The following is a 15,207-nucleotide window of genomic DNA, read 5'->3' as shown; positions in this document are numbered from 1 at the left end:
GAAACCAATGACAACGGCGATGGGCTTGGATTCTTCAGCTCTTCAGCATGGACCGGCTCACTGTGAGCCTTACCCTTCATCTGTCAATGGATGAAGATAAGAGACACAGGCCCACATTGGAGCACAGGACTGAGCTCCAAAGACCCAGATGAAGAGTAGAAAGAGGGAGAACATGAGCAAGAAAGTCAGGACCACAAGGGTTACATCCACCCATGGAGACAGTGTGACTGATCTAATGGGAGCTCACCAAGGCTAGCTGGACTGGGATTGAATGAGCATGGGATCAAACCAGACTCTCTGAACATGGCTGACAATGGGGGCTGACTGAGAAGCTAATAATAATGACACTGGATTTTGATTCTACTGCATGTACTGGCTTATTGATAGCCTAGTCTGTTTGGATGCACACTTTCCTAGACCTGGATGGAGGGGTGAGGGTCATGGACTTCCCACAGGGCATGGCACCCTGACAAAAAAATAGAATAAAAATAAAAAACATGAAAAAAATTACACAGAAGCCCTTCTGTCACGTTGGCATGTGTTTCTGTTCTGAAGAGCAGACAATTCTTAGCTCCTACAAGATTTTTTTCTTTGGAAGCTGATACCTTCACCTCATGGTAGACTCCATGTTCAAGGGCAAGGTCCCCGTAGACTTCAATTTTTTTCTTAGCTTTGGATTTGAAGATAGAAATGTTTATCATTTTAAACGGAGAAGGATGAGAATGAGCATCACCTGTTCTAAAGAATGACTTATTTAGGAGATGGGGCAAAAGAAGAAATACATATTGTTATGATGAGGATGATGATTTTGAAGATGAGAAAATGAAGTTAAGAAAATACAAACTGCCGGGCGGTGGTGGCACACGCCTTTAATCCCAGCACTCGGGAGGCAGAGGCAGGCGGATCTCTGAGTTCGTGGCCAGCCTGGTCTACAAGAGCTAGCTCCAGGACAGGCTCTAGAAACCACAGGGAAACCCTGTCACGAAAAACCAAAAAAAAAAAAAAAAAGAAAATACAAACTAAGAAAGAAGTCTGGACCTGCTAATCCAGGATCAAACCAGAAAAAAATCAAAACTATTAACACTATTAGCTCAAGAAACTTAAAAAACAGAGCAGGAAAAACTTTCCAAATGGCCAGAGGACCAAGTTCTGTTGGCATTGAAGTAAAAATGAAAGTGTTGAAAGACCCAGACCTTCATATAGCACCCTGGTTTGGCAGCTGTGAAGACCTAAAGGAAAGACACAGCAAAATGTAGGCCCATGACTCAACGCAATGTTTTGAGCCCTAAACCTTGCCCTAATTACCAGGGAGAAACTGCTCAGATAGCTACCATACTGCCTAACTGACTCTGCCTGACTTTGCCCTAATTACTTGGGAGAAATTGCCAGATAGCCTCTATCCTGAGGGACAGATCTTGTCTGGTTTCCTTAATAACTAGGGTGAAACTGCCAGATATTGTCCATATGGTAGGGAACCAATCAGAAGTCACAGAAGTTAGCTGGCAAGCTCTGCACTTAATTTTCTGATAATGCTGGAATCCAGAGACAGAAGTAAGAGCCCCAGGATTGGCCTCCAGCTATAGTGACCATTCTGCAGCTGCAACTGACTAATTAACTCAGGACAGCCAATCCTGAGACTGTTCCTATGTAACATCCAAACCACCAAATGCACCCCTTGGCTGTACCCCTAATGAATGCCTCACCCCACTGCGGCTTGCGGGTCCCTCCTAGTTCACACACAGTTTTGGAAGGATAGAGAATCCAAGTTAACTCGTTATTCAAAAGACCTTTGCTTATCCATTGGAACTGGTCTCTTGGTGGTTTTGGGTGGTCCCAGTTCTGGGCGCATGAATAAAGACTAAAGTTGATTTCTTACCAAAGAAGTCATGTCACCATTTATATGAAGAATTACTTCTCATTGAATGTACAGTAGTCTATCTATTCAAGATCTATTCCTCAGAGGTTATGAGCTTCTCTTCTTCTTAGAGAAAACAAGCCTTCTTTTACCAGAATCAATATTTTGGAATAAAACTTTCTGTAATTCTATTACAGAAATTTATGGGAATATACAACATAATTAATGATCAAGGATAAATATAGTACTACAAGATCATCTGAGTGAATATCACTGACAACTTTGAACTACATATTTGCCTTTTTAACATACTTTTATCTCCAATTTGTAAATAAAGTAAGTACAGTGTAATAGTATTCATGTGAGTGTTAGCACTCATTGTTTGTAGAAGAATTGGCCAGAAAAGATGACATGGGCATTATTCCTTCCTTCTTTATGAGGAAGCATGAATTGGATCCCTCTACTCCATGACTTATCTATTACAATTATCATTAAAATGTATCTTTAAAACTGATTATCTACACTGAACACATTATGTTTTTCATTGCCCACATTGTGTTGAGTACTTCTGTACGTCTGTTGTTTTATTGGTTAATGAATATTTAAGCCATGATGTTCTCTGATAGGAGAGATTAAAGCTAGGCAGGAAAACTATACTGAATGAGAAAGAAGGTGGAGTCGGTCAGAGTCCATTTAACCTCTGAAGGGACTGATGCACCATAACCTTGCTGATAAACTAAGAGCCTAGTGGTAACATATAAAATAATAGAATTGGGGTTATTTGTGGTATAAGAGCTGGCTAGCAATATGCTTAAGCTATTGAGCAAAAAGTGTTTTAATAATACACTGTCTGTGTTATTCTTTTGAGTCAAGGTGTCCAGGAAAGAAACCAACAGGCTCTGCCTGCAGCCATTATCATTCATTTCTTTCTTTTTTCTCTTCTTTACTTTATTTTATTTTATTTTGCTTCTTGACACAAGGTTTCTATTTGTAACTACTGTGGCTCTCATTGAACTCAATGTGCAAATCAGGTTGGCCTGGAACAAAAGGAAATCCATCAGCCTCTGCCTCCCAAGAACTGGGGTTAAAGGTGTGCATCAACACCACCTGGTCCATCTTTCCTCTTTTGTTTTAAATGAACGTTCTTTGAACTCCTTTACTTCCTTGGATATTAGAAGGAAGTGTGAGCACAGGAGTTACTGATTTCCAGGGTTAATGGGCCATGAAATTCTGATGTGGGTGAGACATGTAGGTAGACGAGAATTTCATAATTTATTTTCAATCACTGTGTTTTATCTTTTCCTTAATCAAAAGATATTAAGGAAGCATTATTTTCTCCATAAGTGAAGGATTAGACTGGAAAGATAAGAGTTATTGAATTACACACATCTAAATAAACATTTACACATTCTGATTTGAGTAGTAAAGAGTGGTATAAAATACGGTTGCTTTGCTCACTCCAAATCTCAAGATCAAGCTTATTGTCTTCTCATGGTTACTTTTTTAAAAACTGTTTTTATTGAGCTAAATATTTTTTCCATTCTCCCCCCTTCTTCCTTCCTCCCCATCTAAACTCTCCATGAGTTCCATGCTCCCAATTTACTCAGGAGATCTTGTCTTTTTCCACTTCCCATGTAGATTGGATCAATGTATGTTCCTCCTAAGGTCTTTTTTGTTGTCTAGTTTCTCTGGGGTTGTGAATTGTAGGCAGGATTTTCTTTGCTTTATGTCTAGAAGACATTTATGAGTGAATAATCACATTTTTACTATTATTGTGATGAGGTATATATTCTATAACTCTAAGTCACAAGCCAGAGAAGAGACTTGACATAGTGTCATTCTTGATGTTCAAACCATCTCATTTCATAGATTATTGTAGATAGAGTCACTGTATAAGTCTTCCATGTTATGACACGAAGAAATGAAATCCATAATGACTATTGGCAATAGCCTAATAAATATTTGACAAACTAGATGGAAGTTTATTTGGGACCATGTGAATCTACAAAGCACAAACTGTCTTGAGATGAGCATATTCAGAGAAATCTATTTCAAAATTTATCTCAACATAAGAGCATCAGGAAGTTGGGGTACTTGTATAAAGACTCTATGAAACAGGTAACTATGTTGGGCAAATGAATATACAAATAAGGTGTTAACTTATTTTGAAACTTGACAAGGCATTAAATTATAAAATATTCTTTTTATTTTTTCACAACTGTGCCTTGGAGAATCTGATGTTCACATGCAAATTTATGCTTAATATCACAGTGAAATTTCAAGTGACTTAAGAGTTCATACTCTAGATGATGATTACAATGATTTTCATGATGAGAAAATGAAGTTAAAAAAGTAAAAATTAAAGAACAATTCTGTAAGTTTTACTCCAGGTTCAAAAGAGAAAAACTCTAAGTGATTAACACTGTGATTCATAGTTCATGAAACTTAAGAAATTTAGGGGGTGGAAACTCTCAAAATGCCCAAAGGACTTAGGTTTTTGATGTTGATGCAATATGAAAGATTTGAAAGGTCCTTACCCCCACCAAGCTCCCTACTTTGGCAGCTATGACTATCGATGGAGAAGAAAAGCAAGATGTATGGCCCTGACTCAGCAGAATGTGCTCAGTCTCTGGACTTACCATAGTCACTGGAGAGAAACTGTCACGTAGCCTCTATCCTGAGGGCCTGAACTTTTCTTCTTTTTCCCTAAGACTGAAAAGAAACTGCCAGACATGCGTCATATGGTAAGGAACCAATCAGACCTCACAGAAGTTGGCTGCCGGGCTCTGAATGTTCTTTCCAGATATGGTCAAATGTAGCAGCAGCAGTAATTGCCTCTGGGATGGCACTGAGTTATAGCAACCTTTCTACAGCTGAAACTGAAGAAGTATCTCATGACAGGTTCCTTCAGCCCAATCCTGAGACTGTTACTATGCAACTTAAGACCCTCGGATGCATCACCTGGCTCTACCTGGAATGAATACCCCACCCCCAGGATCTAGGGAGTCTCCTGTACTCTTCCAGCTCTCTTGGAAGGATAGAGAACCCAAGCTAACTTGGAATTTGAAAGACTTTTTGCTTTTCCATTGGCTCTGGTCTCCTGGTACTTTGGGGAGTTCCAAACTCTGGGCACGAGAGTATAGACTAAAGTTGTTTTCTTACCAAAGAAGACATGTTACCATCTATATGAACAATTAATTCTGGTTGAATGTACAGAAATCTATTCAAGATATATGTTGTTCTTTAAGGACAATAGAAGCTCTAAAGAAGGGAAGCATCCTTCTCCATGAGCCCCGTGGGATGGATAGAGAATGCAAGTTAACTTGAAATTATATAAAAAAGACTCTTTGCTTTTGCATTGGATCTGGTCTGTTGGTGGTTGAGGTAGTTCCAGATCTAGGCATAACAGTATAGACTAAAGTTGTTTTCTTACCAATGAAGAATGTCACCTTTTATATGAAGAATTAATTCTCCTTCTATGTATAAGTATTTATGTGTAAGAATTTATAGACAACTGATAGCTAAGACAATCAGGGTAGCAGGTCTTACTGATTTGTTTGTTAACGTCTACCATTTCATCTTGCCATCTCCCATATCATTGCAACTTTTCCTTCCTATGTTAAATACCTGAGGTAAAATAAAAGCTCTGAAAATATTTTAAGAGTCATCACTTATTGGTTACACACACATTCTCCCAACTGTTTTACATTTTTAATTTTCAACAATATTATGAATTAACTTGGTTCTTCATGAATTTTTAACTTAAAAGATATTTTTTTCTTCTTTTTTTTCTGGGCTTCCCTCTGTGCTTTGTTTAGTTTAATGCTGTAAATGAAGGCTGGGGATGGGTCGTGAATAAGCTTCAGCGTCTCATTCTCCCCACAACATGAAGACAGGACAAGTCTACCGTCTGAGGAGGGCATTTTCATATCATAATAGAGCTCGTTCTGAAGGCCAGAGTCACAATTTTATCACCTGGTATGTGAGCAAGGACCACATCCTATTGCTGTAATAACAGGTCTGAGGATATAGAAACAAAATCAAAATACCAGGAAGGTATTCGTGAAAGCTAAAATGAAATATATGTACTGGCTGTCTGACACACGTCCGTCCACAGAGACGCTCCATTACCTCATCTTACAGTACAAATCCCCCACACCCAGGAGACATTTGGAGGACAGGAGGCTGCCCTTGTCCTTCTCCTGCCCTGGAGCCTGGGAACAAGGTGCCTTTTTTACTCTAGCCCGGAAACAAAGTGCCCTCTTTCCTTATAGCTGGGGAACAAGGTGCCCTCTCTACTATAACCTTTGTCAGAATTCCTTTCATGGGATTACAAGCGAGACCATCTGGTGCCCAGGTTTATCTTTTATCTGCTGGAACAGTGCATTGAGGCTGGGGAGACAGTTTAGGCAAGCATGAAGACCTGAGTTTGAGGCCTCAGAAACCACATAAAAATCTGGGTGTGGGAATGCATACTTGGGTTCCAGCAACAGAGAGGGGGAGTCAGGGCTAGTTGGTCAGCCAGCCTGGATGAACCACCAATCTCTAGGCCAATGCAAATAACTTGACTCAGAAAGGAAGGTGAAAAATGCCTCTGGCCTTCATGTCTACATTCAGACATAAGAACACGTGCACTGACAACTAAATAAATAAAGAATCAGGGCTAGAAATGAACAATTAGAACCCAGGAAAGATGGCCATGGGGCTACGTTTGTTACTTTTGCTTAAAAGATTTTTTTTATACTTGCGAATCATAGATAGCTGAAAAGGAAAAATATTTATGGGAATGTACCACATAATTGACGATCAATAATAAATATGGAAGCCAAGATCATCTGAATAGATATCAATGACAACTCTGAACTACATATTTGCCTTTTAACATACATTTGTTTCTTATAAATATTTTTAAGAATATTTTATTAATAAAGTAAGCACAGCATAAAGCTATTCATGTGAGTGTTGGCACCCAATATGTGTGTAAGAAATGACAGGAAAATATGACATATGCAAGCAGTCTTTTGTTCTTATATGGAAGCATGAATAGGATCTCTCTACTCCAGGAATTATCTATTACAATTTTCATTTAAATAATCATTTAAACTGCTGATCTACTCTGAACTCATTAAGTTATTTATTGCCCACCCCTGTGTAAAGTCCTTCTCTATATGTGCTCCTTTCATTGGCTAATGCATGAAGAAGTCATGATAGCCTCTGATAGGCCCGTGTAGAGCTAGGCAGGAAAACTAAACAGAGAAAGAAGGTGGGGGCACTGAGAGGCCATTTAGACATAGCAGGAGACAGATGCACAGAATCCTGTCTGGTAACCAATGAGACTCATGATCATATATAAATGATACAGTGTCTGTGTGTTTATTTTGGGTCAAGTTAGCCGGGAACAAATGAACAGGCTCTCACTCTAGACATCATTTTTCTTTTCTTTCTTTTTTCCTCTCTTCTTTTTTTATTATGCTTCTCAAGACACTATTTTTCTGCTTAAACACTGTGGCTGTCCTGGAACTCACTTTGTAGACCAAGTTAACCTTGAACATAAGAAAATCCATCTGCCTCTCCCTCCACAAACTGGGATTAAAAGTGTCTGTATGAACTTTCCTGAAGTTACATCATTTCATTGGATGGTAGGTGGAACTGTGGGCACAGGAGTCACTGATTCCCCAATGTTAGTGGGCCATGGGATTGTGAAATGTGGGATAAACCTCTTGGTAGAATAGAACTTCCTAATTGATTTTCAATCACTGTCTTTTTAAATTGTGCATAATCAAAAGATTTGAATGAAGCTCGTATTTTCTCAGTAAGTGAAAAATTAGACTTGAAGGATTAGGCTTCTTGAATTAAATATATCTAAATGAACACTTACATATTCTGATTTGAGTCATAAAGAGTGGAGTAAAAGTCAGTAGTTTTTCTCAGTCAAAGTCTCAAGATCAAAGTTGTTTTGTTTTCTCATTTTTACTTTTTTTTTTAAAATAAAACCTGTTTTTATTGAGCTGTATGTTTTTTCACTCTCCTGTCTTCATCCCCCTCCTTGTCAACCCTCTCCATGCGTTCTGTATTCCCAATTACTCAGGAGATCTTGTCTTTTTCTAATTACCATGTAGATTGAATCTATGTATGACTCACCTAGGGTCTTTTTTGTTATGTAGTTTCCATGGAGCGTAAGTTGAAGGCAGGATTTTCTTTTCTTTATGTGTAAATGACAATTATGGTTGAAACCTCTCATTATTACTTCTATTGTGATGAAGAATATATTTTTATGTCTCTAAATCACAATCTACAGGAGAGCCTTGACACAGTGCTATCCTTGAGGAGAAAGAACTATCTCATTTCATATATGACTGTAGATATAGTCACTGAATAAATCTACCATGTTATGACATGAAGAAAGGAAAGTCATAATGACTGTTGGCAATAGCATTATAAATGAATGAAAAAAATTAAGATAGGAATTTATGTGGGAACATATGAATCTACAAAGCACAAGCTGTCTTGAGTAAAGGATATTTAAATAACTCTATTTCATAAATTACCTCAACATGAGAGCATCAAGAGGCAATGGTACTTTTATAAAAACTATAAAAATTAATTAACTATGTTGTATCAAACAATATTCAGAAGAAGTTTCAACTTATTTTGAAAGACTGACAAGGCAATGAATTATAAAAGATTCTTTTTATTTTTTCACAATTGTAGGTAGGAGAATTATGTGTCCACATACAAATACACATCTCATCTCACAGTAAAATTCCAAATAACTTAAGATTTTATACTCTCGGTGATGATTATGATGCTGATGATGATTTGATAATGAGAAAATTAAGAGAGCTGTGTCAAGAGAGGATTCTCAGAGACCAGGTGCCCACTTAACCGTGAAAAAGATCTTTGTTGGTGGTATTAAAGAAGACACGGAAGAACATCAGCTGGGAGATTATTTTGAGCAGTATGGGAAGATTGAAGTGATTGAAATCATGACTGACAGAGGCAGTGGATAAAAGAGAGGGTTTGCTTTTATCACCTTTGATGACCATGACTCTGTGGATAAGACTGTTATTCAGAAATACCATACTGTGAATGGGCACAACTGTGAAGTAAGAAAAGCCCTATCCAAGCAAGAGATGGCTAGTGCTTCATCCAGTGAAAGAGGTCGATGTGGTTCTGGAAACTTCGGTGGTGGTCGTGGTGGCAGTTTTGGCGGCAATGACACTTTTGGTCAAGGGGGAAACTTCAGTGGTCGTGGTGGCTTCGGTGGCAGCCAGGGTGATGGTGGATAAGGTGGCAGTGGGGATGGCGATAATGGATTCGGTAATGATGGTGGTTATGGAGGAGGCAGCCCTGGTTACTCTGGAGGAAGCAGAGGCTATGGAAGTAGTGGACAGGGTTATGTAAACCAGGGCAGTGGCTATGGCGGGAGTGGCAGCATTGACCACTATAACAATGGAGGAGGCAGAGGCGGCTTTGGCGGTGGTAGTGGAAGCAATTTTGGAGGTGGTGGAAGCTACAATGATTTTGGCAATTACAGCAATCATTTTTCAAATTTTGGGCTATGGAAAGGAGGAAACTTTGGAGGCTGAAGCTCTGGCCCTTATGGTGGTGGAGGCCAGTACTTTGCTAAATCTCGGAATCAAGGTGGCTATGGTGGTTCCAGCAGCAGTAGCAGCTATGGCAGTGGCAGGAGGTGCTAATTACAGCCAGAAAACAAAGCTTAGCAGGAGAGGAGAGCCAGAGAAGTGACAGGGAAGCTACAGGTGACAACAGATTTGTGAACTCAGCCAAGCACAGTGGTGGCAGGGCCTAGCTGCTACAAAGAAGACATGTTTTAGACAATACTCATGTGTATGGGCAAAAAAACTCAAGGACTCTCATATCCACCCTTCCTATATCCGAAGCATATATCTTAATTTAAGGAGTTACCTGAGGGTTGTCAAGAGACTTGACCCTAGAGGGGTTCCCAGGTTTCCGGGGAGACGCCCCGAGTTAGTTCCTTGGGCAGCTAAGGAGAGGGAGCCTGAAAAGGCCAGTTCCTATAGCCATACTGATGAATTTCTTGCATATCACCATAGAACCTCCACCTGACGATAGATGAAGAAAATGACAGAGCCCCACCTTGGAGCACCGGACTGAGCTCCCAAGGTCCCGATGAGGAGCAGAAGGAGAGAGAACATGAGAAAGAAAGTCAGGACCGTGAGGGAAACTCCAGCTGGCGACAGATGGGGAAGGTGACTGAGCCCCACATTGGAGCACTGGACTGAGCTCCCAAGGTCCCGATGAGGAGCAGAAAGAGCGAGAACATGAGGGAGAAAGTCAGGAACGAGAGGGGTGCGTTCACTCATGGAAACGGTGGGACAGAACTAATGGGAGATCACCAACTCCAGTTGGAATGGGACTGATGGATCATGCGACCAAACCCGTCTCTCTGAGTGTGGCCAACAGCGGGGGCTGACTGAGAAGCAAAGGACAATGGCGCTGGGCTCTGATTCTTCTGCATGGACGGGCTCTGTGGGAGCCTTCTCAGCTTGGTCGATCACCTTCCTGGACCTGGGGGGAGTTGGGAGGACCTTGGTCTTAGCATAGAGTGGGGAACCCTGATGGCTCCTTGGCCTTGAGAGGGAGGGAGGGGAGGTATGGGTGGAGGGGAGGGGAGGGAAGGGGGAGAAGGAGGGGTGGGAAGGGGGAAGAGGAGGGGAGGGAGGGGGGAGGAGGAGGGAAGGAGATGGAAATTTTTAAATATAAAAAAAATAAACCATGAGAAAAAAATAAATAAAAAAAAATAAAAAAAAAGAGTTCTAAAAAAAAAACTCAATTACTGCATTTGTGACTAATTGTATAACAGGTTATTTTAGTTTCTGTTCTGTGGAAAGTGTAAAGCATTCCAGCAAAGGGTTTTACTGTAGACCTCTTCTTACTGATGCTGTTGATTGCTAAATGTAATAGTCTGATCATGACACTGAATAAATGTCTTTTTGTTCTAAAAAAAAGGAAAATAAAAATTACTGAACAATTCTGTAAGTTCCACTTCAGGTTCAAGCCAGAAAAATAAACTCTAAGTTTTTAACACTGTGAATAATAGGTAATGAACCTTACAAAATCCAGGGGTAAAACTCTCAAAATGCCTAAAGGACTTATCTGTGTTGATATTGAAGCAAATATGAAAGTATCAAAAGGCACCCTCACAAGTCCTCCACTTTGGCAGCCTTGACTGCCTACTGAAAAGACACAGCAAGATGTAAGACCCTGACTCAACAGGATGTGCTGAGTCTCTGACCTTACCTGAATCACTGGTGGGAACTGTCACATAGCCTCTAACCTTAGGGCCTGACCTTTTTTTTTCCTAACACTGGGAAGAAACTGCCAGACATCCGCCATATGGTAAGGAACCAATCAGAAGTCAGAGAAGTTAGCTGGCGGCTCTAGATGTACTTTCCTGATAATGGTCAAAGGTAGCAACAGCATTAGCAATCCAGGCAGTCTCCTATTATAGTCAACTTTCTGCAGCTGTATCTGACCAATCAACTCATGGCAGATTCCCCCAGCCCAATCCTGAGACTGTTACTATGCAACTTTCAGACCCCCAGATGCAAGGCATGCCTCTAGCTCTAATGAATGCCTTACCCCACTGTGGCTAGAGAGTCTATCCTACTTCACCTGCTTTGTTGGATGGATAGAGAACCCAAGTTAACTTGTAATTCAAAAGTTTCGTTGCTTTTTCATTGCATCTGGTCTCTTGGATGGATTTTGGGGTTAAAGACTATAGGTTTGAGGAAATTATTGCTCTTGGACAAACTAACACAGAAATTTATATGGGACTATAGGAATCGACAAAGCATGAATTGCCTTGAGAAAAGCATGTTCATATAACTCTATTTGAAAATACATCTTAACATGAGAACATCAGGAGTTTGTGGTACTAGTATAAAGACTCTCTGTAACAAGTGACTGTGTTGTTTCCAGTAAATATTTAAATAACTTGCCATCACATTTTGAGAGACTGACAAGGCAATGAAATATAAGAGAATCTTTTTATTTTCTCATAAGTATAGCTTGGGGAATATGATGTCCACATACAAATTCATGTCTCATCTCACACTGAAATTTCAACTGACTTAGGAGTTCATAGTCCTATGCCAAACAGCAGTTACACATAACTCTAATTCCTGCTGTGGGGAATCAAGGGGATATGGATCTCTATAATTTTGAGGCAAGCCTTATGTAAAAGTGCTATTTCCAGGACAGCCTCCAAAACTACAGAAAAAAACCTGTCTGGAAAAACTAAACAAAAAATAAAAGAAAACAACCTCTCCAAAAAAAAAACCCTAACTCAAAAAACAAAAAAATTAACCTGATAATTTTATAGTCCTAAATCTACAGCCTAAAATTACATACCTTTTACCCCATAAAAAATACCCCAAAAATTACTTTCTTAGTATTTAGAGTAGACAACATATCTTATTTATTACATTACTGACTAAAATTTTATGAGGATTTTCAGGAAATATGAATTTATGGTCGGGTAAATAATTTTAATGGCAATAAAGGTATATGGCATGCAATCCAGATAAAGGAAATGTGTAGGAATATAAGTAGTGTGTGTATTTGTGTGCGTTTTCCCTTGAATATACTAAAATAAAAAATACTGAAAATACAGACTACACAGTGTATACAAAGAGCAACCTGGGATGAAAATAATCCAATGAGAATTGGAAAAGTAATAATTGGAACTTTACACCGAGCTCACTATTTAATGTTGTGGCAAAAGCATTAAGAGATCCTGGTTTAAATGTGTGACAATAAATTCCAAAATCTTCCTCAGTTTTACTAGGAGTTTTTCTGAATAGACTGAATTAACTTCACAAATATGATAATTGTTGCCAGGCAATGGTAGCACATGCCTTTGTTTCCAGCACTTGGGAGACATCGGGAGACCTTTCTCTGTGAGTTCAAGGCCAGCCTCACCTACAGAGCCAGTTCCAGGACTGGATCCTTACCTATTGAAAAACAATGTCTTCAAAATTAAAAAAATGTCAATTGCAAAGACGGATTTTAAAATGACTTTATTTTATTTTCTGCTAGATTGTATCAGTGTTTGGATAGATGTATGTGGAACTCAGTGTCTGCAGATCATGGGGAGGGCAGAAGAGTCCCATTGATGCCCTGGGACTGGTGTCTCAGGTCCTTCTCAGCACAGATGTAGGTGTTGTAAATTGAACCAAGACCCTCTCGAAGAGTATTCAGTGGCTTTAAGCAGTAAGATAATCTCCAGGGCAATGACAGTTTTCTTAAGGCCATTATTAATTAGTAATATTAACACTCAGCCTCCATTAAGAGCAAAACATGTTCTGAAAGCCTCAATCACCTTGAGAAAATGTTGTAGACTTAACAGTTGTTTCCACAAGTGGAAGATAGAGGGCAAGAAGCCAGAGATATGTAATATTTTCAGTTGGTCATGGAGGTTCTTCCATCATCTGGTGACAAGACACACAACTATGCCAAAATGGTATATGAACAATGTTCTAGAGTTCCTGTTCTGGAAGAAATGACTGATAGCATAAAGAAAACACAGTATACAGAGAGAGAGAGAGAGAGAGAGAGAGAGAGAGAGAGAGAGAGAGAGAGAGAGAGAGAGAGAGGTCACATGAACTATTGATTTTAGGTAGCCTGTGAGGGACTCTAAATCTCTCTTCTTGTCCAGAAGTAGTGTTATAATTTAAGACACAAAGAAGATAAGTTTTGAAATATAATCAGAGATTTAGGTGTCAGCTCTTGTTATGAGATTGGAGACAAATTCTTTCACCCATCTCATATTTCCCCCTGGATCTTCAGTATGGACTCTTATTTGATCTCAACATACTTACCCACTATGAGTAGAGCACCTATTGTAGAAATTACAGTGAATGATAACGTTCAAGTAATTAAGACTTTTAATTTCAATTTGCTATGCGCTGATGTTGAGAATCAGAATAATACCTACCAAATTGGAGAGAATGGCCATAAATAAGAGAGATTATGAAAAATATTACACTTGCTTATTAGAAAACTATGGCATAGGTGATAGGGAAATTTATCCTTAAAAATTACTTGAATTAGTGGAATGATATTGCCAAATACCACTAGAGTACTAGGTAAGAATGGATAAAGCTCTGGAGATCAATACCTGACAGCAAAATGTAGAGCAAATACAACAAATGTTACAAGAAAAATAACAGGACCTGTCCCTTCCCAGTTTGCACCCAGAACCCCCTACCCCGCCTCATCCTCCCGTCTTTGGGGCCACAAAATCCCACAGCTCAGCCTGTTTGGGAGCTGGGGACCTGGAATTGAGTGCACCCAGGCCGGTGGGAGGTCCCCTCCTTCATTAGCCTGCCTGCAGCAAGGCAGGCCCTTTGTCAGCGAACTGCTTGGCCTGCAAGGAGACCTGACAGTCTGCCAGAGGATCCATCATTCATTGGGGTGGGTGAATTGAATTCATTGGGGGGAATTGAACTTCTAAAAGAAGACCCAAAGGGGATTATTCAGAGGAAGAAATGGGCAGGCGTCAATGCAAGAATTCCTCCAACAATTTGAAAAACAACATGAAAGCACCAGAACCCAGTGAACTTATAACAGGAGGACATGAACACACTAATCAAGAATAAGTAGAAAAAATTGACTTTATGAAAGTAATAGAGTCCCTTAAACAGGAGGTGAAAAACTCCCTTAAGGAAATGGACGAGAAGAATAACAAGAAGTTTGAAGAATTGAGTAAATCCGTAAATAATATCCTAGGAAACCAAGAAAAAACAATCAAACAGATAATGGAAACAGTGCAAGTCTTGAAAACTGAAATGGAGGCAAGGAAGGAAACACAACCCGAGGGCCAGCCGGATATGGAAAATCTATGTAAACGAACGGAGACTACAGAAACAAGCATAACCAACAGAATACAAGAGATAGAAGAAAGAATCTCAGATTCTGAAGATACCATAGAGAAAATAAAAGCACTGATCAAAGAAAACAGCAAATCCAACAAATTCTCATCACAAAACATTCATGAAATCTGGGACACAATAAAAAGACCAAACCTAAGAATAATAGGCATAGAAGAATGAGAAGAATTACAGCTCAATGGTCCAGAAAATATATTTAATAAAATTATAGAAGAAAACTTCCCAAATCTAAAGAAAGATATTCCTATTAAGGTTCAAGAAGCTTACAGAACACCAAATAGACAGGATCAAAAAAAAAATCCCCTAGAACAGGAGCAGGACACCTGAGAACACTAGGGAAAGCTTGGGAGACACAAGCCTGCAGAGGGAAGTGGGTGTAGGGGGGTCTGTGCTCTCTTCCAGGGCAGGTTGCCC

The 15,207-nt window shown here is 39.6% G+C and overlaps 1 pseudogene; it reads left to right on the top strand.

The window, feature by feature from the left end:
- The window catches only part of LOC119802999, a 163,575-nt pseudogene that overhangs the window by 92,549 nt on the left and 55,819 nt on the right, over nt 1–15,207 (top strand).

The sequence above is a fragment of the Arvicola amphibius genome, chromosome 12 (assembly GCF_903992535.2).
Source record: "Arvicola amphibius chromosome 12, mArvAmp1.2, whole genome shotgun sequence".
Taxonomy (NCBI): Eukaryota; Metazoa; Chordata; class Mammalia; order Rodentia; family Cricetidae; genus Arvicola; species Arvicola amphibius.
Note: the sequence above shows the minus strand (reverse complement) of the source record. Positions and strands in the feature narration are given on the sequence as shown.